This window comes from Rhinoraja longicauda, chromosome 39, assembly GCF_053455715.1.
Source record: "Rhinoraja longicauda isolate Sanriku21f chromosome 39, sRhiLon1.1, whole genome shotgun sequence".
Taxonomy (NCBI): domain Eukaryota; kingdom Metazoa; phylum Chordata; class Chondrichthyes; order Rajiformes; family Arhynchobatidae; genus Rhinoraja; species Rhinoraja longicauda.
Window position 1 is genome coordinate 2,608,355 of NC_135991.1, and position 12,307 is coordinate 2,620,661.

Here is a 12,307-nt window from a genome sequence, read left to right on the forward strand (position 1 = left end):
CCTGGTGAACCTATGCTGCACTTCCTCAATAGCAAGAATATCTATCCTCAAATTAGGGGACCAAAACTGCACAAAATACAGGGCCCCGGTGCTTTTTTCACTGCCTGCTGCACGAGCATGCTTACTATGAAAAGGTCTCCTTCATTCCAACTCCTTGCTTTCTGCCAGTCTGCCAACCTTGTCAAAGACCTTCTGAAAATCCAAGCAAACAACCTTCGCTGACTCTCTTTTGTCTATCCTGCTTGTTACTTCCTCAAGGAATTCCAACAGATTTGTCAGGTAAGATCTCCCCCTAACAAACCCACGCTGACTTCGGCCTATTCTATCATGTGCTTTCAAGTACCCCAAAACCTCACCATTAATAATGCACTTACCATCGCTGAAGTCATTCTAACCAGCATATCATTTCCTTTATTTTGGTTTGCTCCTGTCTTAAACTGTGGAGATTTAATTGTGATTTTCCAGTCCTCTGGAACCATTCCTGACTCTAGTGATTCTTGAAAGATCATTATTTATGCCTGCAAAATCTCAACAGCTACCTCTTTCAGAACTCTGGGGTGTGGTATATCTGGTCCAGCTGACTTATGCACCCTCAGACCTTCCATCCACCTCAGTGAGCAGTGTCCTGGTCACCAGGACATCAGATCCCTTAACGATTCCCCAGCAAGTGTTGTCAGCTCAGTGCAGACCATCACCTGGATCCCAGGTACTTGCGGCTGGTTGGCGGCTGCGGCTGAGAGATTTCAAGGAGACGGACGGTCGAGGAAATCTCAGCTTCTATGTCCGGGCACCACTGACACAGGAAAAACACCGTTCACTCACATGGGAGGTTGCAGGATCCTGCAGCATCTGTTCATGTGTTCATAGATCCGGACACAGGGTCAGATTTGCACCCAGCAGCCATCTGCCCAACAGTCTTCAGTTGGGCAGCAAACAGTAGGTGAACATGAGTCTCCCGTATGATGGAGCTGTGGCACCACAAACAGACCACTGGTTCTTTAGGATCCTGTGGACCTGTGGCACCGTATTAAGACACACTGGTGGAGTCGGACCCTGTGGACATTCGGCTGGAGCTGCCCCCTCTCCTCACTGAAGGACGGAGACCCTCCCAGGGAACAGAGTCCCGCACTTTGATGGACATTCGGTCCAAAGACACTAGAAGAACAAGATAGACCACTCGACCCTAAAATCCACAAAGGACATTTCTCACAAAATGCTAGTACGTCCAAGACTGGAATACTGTAGTGCCATTTGGGATCCCTACCATGTGACCCACATTAACAACCCTGAGAAGGTCCAGAGAGGAGCTGCCAGGATTGTAACCGGTGACTATAGAAAGACCACTAGTGTCACGGAAATGCTTCATGAACTCAAATGGGACACCCTCCAAAAACGCCGTATAATATTCAGGCTTACTGCAGTCTCCAAAGAAACCCACTCATCAGCTCCATCCAACATTGCCCATCTTTCATACAATCTGAACAACAGACCAGGAACTCGACAAGACCAATCCTTGAATTGTATAACCATCAAGACCAACAAAGACTGTTTCCGCTACTCGCTTGTTTTGTTAGTGTGTTTCCTTTCTGTAACCTGCTCCATTACAGCTACACAGCTAATTAACAGAGGCTTTGCACTCGAGTCTTGGGTTCAGCCATTTTATTTCAGGATCTCCTTGGCTACTGCCTCATGGGTAATATCACCCAGGTACTGCACCACAGAGTGCGTTATTTCCATAACATCCCCCTTTATTTACAAAACAGATATGTACAGGAACGTTACACGAACAGCCATAAATTAAATTCTTCCATGGCATCTTATTTCACTGAGTCCAAAATGTCTCCAACAGTCCATTTTCCAACATGCCTTTGACAATCCAAATTTTCCTTCCATGGATCTGCGACAGTTCTAGGAATTATCTAAACTTTGAACAACTCATGTCTAGTTCCTCATTCCCTTTTCCCTTTTTATTTATTAACTTGTTTGTTTATTTATTTAGTTTTAAAATGGCCATTACCACTACTTCTACATAAAACTATGCATATCAAACTATAACCGAAAATATAACATTAACTTTTTAAACATAATCTAATAGCCTTTATATCTATACTCAACTACATGTACAGGCCCTATCCTTATTTGGGCACATAATCCTGCAGATAGCGTGGTTTTCGAACGCAACTACCAGATCTTGTTGTCAGGGTTTGATGCTCCCTGGGGACCAGTGGTCGGCTCATAGGTCGATTGTCTCGCTCCGGTTCAGGCAACGTCACCAGGTCAGCCAGGTCAACATCAACGTGATGAAATGGCTTGTTGGTCTTCCTCAGATGGCACCGATTCTGACGATAGATGACGCCGTCCTCGGTTCTGACTTTATAAGATCTGGGTTGTTCAACAAGGCCTACAACCACAGCCTTCCTCCAGGGCTGATGTCGATCATCGGTCGGATTCAGGCGAACTGGATCACCAGCTTTCAGGGGAATCAGATCTTGAGATCCTCTGTTGTAGTAGTCTGCTTGTCTGTCTCTAGCTGCTCTCAACTCATCTCCTACTTTTTATTCTGAATTTCAGGTTTGAGCAGCCTCTGAGTAGTCAGTAGAATGGTCCTTGTACGTCTGTTCATCAATCTTATTTTGCTCAGAGGAATTTCACTGCCATTTAGTGTCATTATGTTCTCTTTACACACTGAGATGAGCCCCATCTGCTGGGCTGCCCTGCTTCCCAGGATTGGAATACAGTTTTCCTCCAGGACTACAAACTCTACTTTGTATTTCCTTCCATTCTTTGGGTTCACCAGTCTCACCTTGCTTTTCCCAAGAGGCACCACTGTCGTATTGTTGTACATGGACAATACTTGCTTGGTTTCATCCACATCCTTTGCATACTTCTTGGGAATGATGTTACATGTGGCTCCACTGTCCACTTGGAATTTTACTTCCTTCCCTTTCTGCATCATGGTCGCAAAGATTTTCTTTGGGAATTGAGTTTCCTCAACCCTGTGCACCCTTTCTGCTTTTACTGCTTCTGGTTGCAGTTCCATTGTGTGGATTTCATCATACTCATCACTGGAACTCTCCACTTCCACCACTGCATGCACAGGTCTTTTCCCTTTCTTTTCTTTCTTCTGCTGCACCTGCTTTTCCGTGCATTGTGAGGTGTAATGATCTTTCTGATGGCATTTAACGCACTCCCTGCCATATGGAAGCGGACTAGAGGAAGCAGCTGATTGGAAGTAACCCCAGGTTTGTATTTCTGCTTTCTGTTCGTACTTTTAGTTAAGGGTTCGGTGAGTTAAGGGTTCTGTGAGTTAAGGGTTCAGTGAGTTAAGGGTTCAGTGAGTTAAGGGTTCAGTGAGTTATGGGTTCGGTGAGTTTAGGGTACAGTGCTTTTTAGTAAAGGTACAGTTTAAAGGATTAAGATTTTTAAAGTGGGAGTGAGTTGATTTAATTTGGGGGCAAGACATGCCAGTTGAGATCGGCCCCTTGGATTGCTCATCCTGCAACATATGGGAGATCAGGGATATTATCGGTTTCCCTGATGACTACGTGTGCAGGAAGTGTGTCCAGCTGCAGATCCTGGCAGACCGCATTGAATGGTTGGAGCTGCGATTGGATTCATACTGGAGCATCCACGATGCTGAGAAGGTCGTGAATAGCACGTACAGTGAGTTGGCCACACCGCAGGTAAAAGATAAGCGGACAGAAAGGAAACGGGTGGCCACTAGGCAGCGTAGCGGTAGGCAGGTAGTGCAGGAGTCCCCTGCGGTCATGTCCCTCCTAAACAGATATATCATTTTGGATACTGTTAGGGGAGAGGGCTCATCAGGAACTCAAAGGTAATAATCTCTGGATTACTACCAGTGCCACGTGCTAGTCAGAGTAGAAATAGGAGGATATTTCAGATGAATATGTGGCTTGAAAAATGGTGCAAGGGGGAGGGATTCAAATTTCTAGGACATTGGAACCAGTTCTGGGGGAGGTGGGACCAATACAAACAGGACGGTCTGCACCTGAGCTGGAATGGAACCAATGTCCTTGGGGGAGTGTTTGCTAGTGCTGTCGGGGAGGATTTAAACTAATGTGGCAGGGGGATGGGAGCATGAGCAGAGAGACAGAGGGGTGTAAAATGAGGGTAGGTCACACAATCGTCTCTCGGTAGTAATTACTCACAAATGTCGTCCGCTGTCGGCCTCTCGACTAATCCAGAAACAGGCCCCGATCTGACACAATGTTTTGTTAGTGTGTTTCCTTACTGTAACCTGCTCCATTACAGCTACACAACTAATTAACAGAAGCTTTACACTCGAGTCTTGGGTTCAGCTATGGCGTGTCCGAAACTTGTTGGTTGTAGAAGAAGTTTATTGCAGCCGCAATATTCGAATACAGAGTTAAACAACAAGGTAAAGGACAACCATCACAAACTTACTGTCTTCTTCGAAGACTTCGCCGAACTACTTATTTCGGGCGCCAAACGCGCACATGACATCGCTGGCCAATCAGCGATGTCGCTCCCTGGACCAATCCCCATGGTCGCGTTCCCACGTGACCTCGCTGGCCAATCCGAGGGTTCGACGACCTGGACCATTCTCTATGGTCGCTACATGACCCCCCCCCAGAACCCGAGGTGCAGAACCAAGCAGGGAGCCGGATTTCGCGACCATAACGAGTACGGAGAGGGACAGCTTGAACCACAGGAGCCGGGGGTTCCGGACTTGGCGGAACAGCCGGAACGGGAGGTCCTGGAGGAACTACCGGAACGGGGGGTCCTGGAGGAACTGCCGGAACGGGGGGTCCTGGAGGAACTGTCGGAATGGGGGGTCCTGGACTGAGCGGAACTAACGGAGGTCGGCCTCTCCTAGGGGTTTGACCGACCAGGACTGGTTGATCCGGATCCAAATGGGCAGGTTTGAGCCGGGACACCGAGACGAGCTCACTCTTGCCGCACATGTCTAAGGTGAAGGTAGCCGTTCCGTTACGCAAAACCCGGAACGGCCCTTGATAGACCCTCTGCAACGGGGCGCGATGGGAATCTTTTCGCAGAAAAACGAACTCACAGTCCTTCAGGGAAGGCGGTTCATGTACCATGGGACACCCATGACGTGAAGTCGGAACTGGAGCCAGGGAGCCCACCCGTTCCCGGAGAGATGCTAACACTGATGGGACTGTAGGCAGCTGGTCTGAAGGGTCCGGAAACAGATCTCCGGGTACTCGAAGTGTCGAGCCATATACTAGCTCTGCGGACGACGCATCGAGATCTAGCTTAGGAGCAGTCCGGATGCCCAAAAGAACCCAAGGGAACTGGTCTACCCAGTCCGGGCCTTCAAGCCTTGCACTGAGGGACGCCTTAAGTTGGCGGTGGAACCTTTCTACGAGTCCATTTGCCTGGGGGTGATATGCAGTCGTGGGTTGTAACTTGGACCCGTACAGTTCTGCAAGCGCGGCCCAGGGGTACGAAGTGAACTGTGGCCCTCTGTCAGTGGTAATAACTGCCGGGACCCCGAAACGAGCTACCCAATGAAGGGCCAAAGTCCTAGCACAAGACGCTGACGAAATATCAAACAATGGGAAAGCCTCTGGCCACCGGGTGAACCGATCCACCACCGTGAGGAGGTGGGTGTAGCCCCGGGAGGAAGGCAAAGGCCCGACCAAATCCACGTGGATGTGGAAAAAACGAACAGCCGGGACCTCGAAATCCTGTACGGGGGGCTGGACGTGGCGCTGGACTTTAGCGGTCTGACAGGGCACGCAGGAACGTGCCCACCCCGCTACCTGTTTCCGTAGGCCATGCCAGACAAACCTCGCTGCTACCAAGGCAGAGGTGGAGCGGATGGACGGGTGCGCCAGCCCATGAATGGCATCGAAAACCCGGCGCTGAAGGGAGGGTGGTACTACCGGCCTGGGACGTGGAAGAGAAACATCGCACCAGACTTTTGTGCCCTCCGACCCACAAGCTACCTGGGCCAACTTCAATCCCGAAGTGGTGGAACGGTAAGCCGAAACGGTATCCGCTAGAAGCTGTGCCTCCGCAAGCTCCTGGGGATCCACTTCGCAGTCCACCGCCGAAATAGGGGAAAAAGCAGGTCTAGACAGGGCGTCAGCAACGGCATTAAGCTTACCCGCGACATGACGGACATCGGTGGTAAATTCGGAGATAGCAGTCAGGTGCCGCTGCTGGCGGGCCGACCATGGGTCAGACAATTTCAAAAAAGCAAATGTTAATGGTTTGTGGTCCGTAAAGGCCACAAATGGGCGGCCCTCGAGGAAGTACCTGAAATGACGAACAGCTAAATAGAGAGCCAGAAGCTCTCGGTCAAATGCGCTATACTTCAGCTCGGCCGAATTTAGTTGCCGGCTGAAAAACGCCAAAGGCTGCCAACGGCCACCGACCTGCTGCTCCAGAACCCCGCCCACCGCCACGTCAGAGGCGTCAACCGTTAGGGCCGTGGGGGCGGAGGGGCTCGGATGGACCAACATGGTGGCGTCTGCCAAGGCTGCCTTAGCTGCTGTAAAAGCCGACTCTGCGGTCGGGGACCATATCAACTCTACCGGATTCCCTGCAAGGCATTGGAAAAGTGGGCGCGTGACTCGCGCAGCTGCCGGAACGAACCTATGGTAGAAATTAACCATGCCTACGAACTCCTGTAGCCCTTTTACTGTGGTGGGCCTGGGAAATGCCCGGATAGCCTCCACCTTCTCGGGCAAAGGGGAGGCGCCGGCAGGGGTAATTCTGTGCCCTAGAAAATCAAGAGCAGGAAGGCCGAATTGACATTTGGAGGGTTGGATAATGAGCCCGTGGTCTTGGAGCCGCTGGAACACGGTCCGCAAATGGGCCTGGTGTTCCTGCACTGAGGGGCTGGCGACCAGGATGTCGTCTAAATAAATAAACAAAAAGGGTAAACCCCGGCCCACGCGGTCCATCAGTCGCTGGAAAGCCTGTGCCGCGTTCTTTAAACCGAAAGGCATACGCAACCATTCAAACAACCCGAACGGAGTAATTGTTGCAGTTTTCTGTATGTCCTCCGGTCGCACCGGAATCTGATGGTATCCTCGCACCAAATCGATTTTGGAAAACACCACCGCTCCTTCCAGCCCAGATGAAAAATCCTGTAGGTGCGGTATGGGGTAGCGATCAGCCGTGGTGACAGCATTGAGACGCCGATAATCGCCACATGGTCTCCACCCCCCAGATGCCTTGGAGACCATATGTAACGGCGAGGCCCACGGGCTGTCAGACTGACGGACAATTCCCATTTCCTCCATCTTCCTGAACTCCGCCCGTGCCACCACCAGTTTGTCTGGCGGTAGTCTCCTGGCCCGAGCGAAAACGGGAGGGCCTTCGGTGCGGATGTGATGGACCACGCCGTGCTTGGCCGAAGGCGTGTCAAAACGTTGGATGAGCAGCTCTGGAAACTCTGCCAGAATCGCAGCATACGAGTCGGGGGCCGCGACGACGGCCTGGACAGTAGGGCTGGGCGAGGAGGCGATTGTCGGAGCGACGTGCTCATCTTCGGCGGAGGGTCGGAGGTCGTTACCGCGGACATCAGGAACCAGTGAAAAAGCCCAGAGAAAATCTGCGCCCAGGATCGCTTGTTTGACGTCGGCTATGATGAATGGCCATTCGTACGTGCGGAGGCCTAACACAAGGGACATCTTCCGTGTACCGAAAGTGCGAATTGGGCTGCCATTAACCGCGATGAGGGTGGGACCTGTCTTACCCGATCTGGTTTCGAGGTCGGTCGGCGGCACTATGCTGACGATGGCTCCCGTGTCTACCAAAAATTCTGTGTCCGTGAATCGATCATGGACATAGAGGCGCCGGTTCTGGCCAATCGTAACTGCCCCTATGTACGATCGGCCGAGGCATTTCCCGCGAAGGTACAAGGCAAACGGCAGTTGCGGGATTGGTTACCCCATCGTAGGTGATAATAGCACCAGCCGCGCTTGTGCGGATCTTTTTGGCGGGCTTTCGGAGAATTGGCGGGAGATGTGGCGCCATCTTGCCGTCGCTGTGGCGTGGTCACTGATGTCGAGACCTTGTTGATCGAACCACTTGCCTTGTTTTTTGCCGCTATGAGCGCGTCCGCTTTCGCTGCATATGCTTCGGGGTCCTTAAAAGAACAATCCGTGAGCAGCAGTCGGACATCCTCGGGAAGTCTCTCGCGGAATGCCTGTTCGAACATAGGGCAATCCGTATGCTCACCGGCTAGCATCATCATTTCGGACATGAGGACGGAAGGCAGTTGGTCTCCAAGATCCGGTAGGTGCAGAAGTCTTGCCGCACCACCATGCTTATTAAACCCGAAGATTCGCAGTAATACTTTCTTCATGGCCTCGTACTTGTTTTCCGCAGGTGGATTCACGATGAACCGCATCACGCGCTTGGTTGTGTCCGGCGATAGAGCGCTGACGAGGTAGTAGTACATCGTGGATGCGTCCGACACCTTCTTTATATGAAATTGAGCTTCGGTGTGGATAAACCAAGCTTGCGGTGCGTGCGTCCAAAACAACGGAAGATGAACGCTTGCCGCGCTTGACTCCGGTGTGCCCGGCGCGGTCATCGTCAACGAGGCGTCGGGTTCCTGCTTAGTCGGTGATCGTCCAGATCACGTCGGGGTCACCAATATGGCGTGTCCGAAACTTGTTGGTTGTAGAAGAAGTTTATTGCAGCCGCAATATTCGAATACAGAGTTAAACAACAAGGTAAAGGACAACCATCACAAACTTACTGTCTTCTTCGAAGACTTCGCCGAACTACTTATTTCGGGCGCCAAACGCGCACATGACATCGCTGGCCAATCAGCGATGTCGCTCCCTGGACCAATCCCCATGGTCGCGTTCCCACGTGACCTCGCTGGCCAATCCGAGGGTTCGACGACCTGGACCATTCTCTACGGTCGCTACACAGCCATTTTAATCCAGGATCCCCTTGGCTACTGCCTCATGGGTAATATATCCCCAGTACTGCGCCACCAGGTGCGCTATTCCCATAACATCGCTGTACACCAGAACCATTCCTGTTTGGAGTAGACAATCGGTGCAGGAGGAGGCCATTTGGCCCTTCTAGCCAGCACCGCCATTCAATGTGATCATGGCTGATCATTCTCAATCAGTACCCCGTTCCTGCCTTCTCCCCATACCCCCTGACTCCGCTATCCTTAAGAGCTCTATCTAGCTCTCTCTTGAATGCATTCAGAGAATTGGCCTCCACTACCTTCTGAGGCAGAGAATTCAACAGATTCACAACTCTCTGACTGAAAAAGTTTTTCCTCATCTCAGTTCGAAATGGCCTACCCCTTATTCATAAACTGTGGCCCCTTGTTCTGGACTCCCCAAACATTGGGAACATGTTTCCTGCCTCTAACATGTCTAACCCCTTAATAATCTTGTACGTTTCGATAAGATCTCCTCTCATTCTTCTAAATTCCAGTGTATACAAGCCTAGTCGCTCCAGTCTTTCAACATATGATAATCCCGCCATTCCGGAAATTAACCTAGTAAACCTACGCTGCACACCCACAATAGCAAGAATATCCTTCCTCAAATTTGGAGACCAAAACTGCACACAGTACTCCAGGTGCAGTCTCACTAGGGCCCTGTACAACTGCAGAAGGACCTCTTTGCTCCTATACTCAACTCCTCTTGTTATGAAGGCCAACATTCCATTGGCTTTCTTCACTGCCTGCTGTACCTGCATGCTTCCTTTCAGTGACTGATGCACTAGGACACCCAGATCTCGTTGTACGTCCCCTGTTCCTAACTTGACACCATTCAGATAATACTCTGCCTTCCTATTCTTACCACCAGTGGATAACCTCACACTTATCCACATTAAACTGCATCTGCCATGCATCCGCCCACTCACACAACCTGCCCAAGTCAGCCTGCAACCTCATAGCATCTTCCTCACTGTTCACGCTGCCACCCAGCTTCGTGTCATCTGCAAATTTGCTAATGGTACTTTTAATCCCTTCATCCAAGTCATTAATGTATATTGTAAATAGCTGCGGTCCCAGCACCGAGCCTTGCGGTACCGCACTAGTTACTGCCTGCCATTCTGAAAGGGACCCATTTATCCCCACTCTTTGCTTTCTGTCTGTCAACCAATTTTCTATCCATGTCAGTACCCTACCTCCAATACTATGTGCTCTAATTTTGCCCACTAATCTCCTATGTGGAACCTTGTCAAAGGCTTTCTGAAACTCAAGGTACACCACATCCACCGGCTCTCCCCTGTCAATTTTCCTAGTTATAGCCTCAAAGAATTCCAGAAGATTAGTCAAGCATGATTTCCCCATCGTAAATCCATGCTGACTCGGAACAATCCTGTTACTACTATCCAAATGCTCCGCAATTTTGTCTTTTATAATTGACCCCAGCATTTTCCCCACCACTGATGTCAGACTAACTGGTCTATAATTTCCCGTTTTCTCTCTCCCTCCTTTCTTAAAAAGTGGGACAACATTAGCTACCCTCCAATCCACAGGAACTGATCCTGAATCTATAGAACATTGGGAAATGATCACCAATGCGTCCACAATTTCTAGCGCCACCTCCTTAAATATTCTGGTATGCAGACCATCAGGCCCTGGGGATTTATCAGCCTTCAGTCCCATCAGTCTACCCAACACCATTTCCTGCCTAATCTGGATTTCCTTCAGTTCCTTCGTCACCCGAGGATCTCTGCCCACTTGAACATCTGGGAGATTGGTTGTATCTTCCTTAGTGAAGACAGATCCAAAGTACCGGTTCAACTCGTCTGCCATTTCCTTGTACCCCATAATAAATTCCCCCGCTTCGGCGTGGACTGGTAGGGCCGAACGGGCCTGTTTCCGTGCTGTAGTTGTTATATGGTTATATGGTTATAAGGGACCCACATTTGCCTTGACTATTTTTTTCCTCTCTACATACCTAAAAAAGCTTTTACTATCCTCCTTTATATTATTGGCTAGTTTACCCTCGTACCTCATCTTTTCTCCCCGTATTACCTTCTGAATCATCTTCTGTTGCCCTTTAAAAGAGTCCCAATCCTCTGGCTTCATACTCTTCTTTGCTTTGTTGTACTTCTTCTCTTTAATTTTTATGCTGTCTTTGACTTCCCTTGTCAGCCACGGGTGCCTTTTACTCCCCTTGGTATCTTTCCTCCTCTTTGGGATAAATTGATCCTGCAACTTCTGAATTATTCCCAGGAATACCTGCCATTGTTGTTCCACCGCCTTCCCTGCTAGGGCCTCCTTCCAGTCAATTCTGGCCAGCTCCTGCCTCATGCCTCTGTAATCCCCTTTGCTATACTGCGATACTGACACTTCCGATTTTCCCTTCTCTCTCTCAATTTGTAGAGTAAAACTTTGCCACCGCATATAACTTCTGCTGCTGATAATAAAAAATTTAAACTATTGCTTGCAAACACTAAATTTTAAATCTGAAACTGCATGCATGTGGAACTGCAAGTTTATAGGCCAACAGTGGCGGTTGGTGCATTTTCAACAAGACAAGACAAGACCCTAAAAACCGTAGTATGTCATGGCGCCATTTTAGTAGGCAGAAATTTGCAGAAACATTTAAAAAGAAAATAACAAAAATCTGTGAGTTGATAGATGAGATACATTCTGCATTTTAATTGTATCATTACACACACTGTTCCCCCAAAACACTGATGTCAATGCAAGAGGCACAACGAACGACGGGTTTTGCTTAGTATAATGACTCCTTTGCGCACGACACTTCAGAAGAGGCGATTTCAACGGAGTGGTCCATCTTGTTCCTCTAGTATCTTTGATTCGGACCAGACTCCGCCTTCACCCGCTGCCCCGCGCTCCCCGCGGAATTCCATCTACGTCACTCGACAGGAAGGCCGCGGGATTTCCATTACGTCAGTTGGTCCCGCCGTCAGGTTGCCCGCAGGTTTCCCAAACGTCACGCCGTCAGCACGTCCTGAACCGCGCTGTACGTCACGCCGTCAGGTCAACCTCAAGCCCCGCCCTACGTCACTACGTCAGGTGGACTTCCAGCCCCGCCCTACGTCACGCCGTCAGGGAGACCGCTCGCTCCGCGAGGATGGCGGTTTAACGGTCGGAGAGCGAGGGAGCGCCCGAGGGGACGGAGGATGGAGCGGGGAGCGATGGGCAGAGACACAGGTGGGGCCGGGTGGCACAGAGAGGTTGGATGTGCGGTGGGATTGGGCGTAGTTGGGGGAGGGGATGGAATGGGAAAGGTGTGGGTAGGAGAAGGGGTGAAGGGGAAGGGAGTGAGAAGAGGGAGGGGGGGAGCAAAGATAATAGCAGAGCAAGATTGACCACTCGACCCTAAAA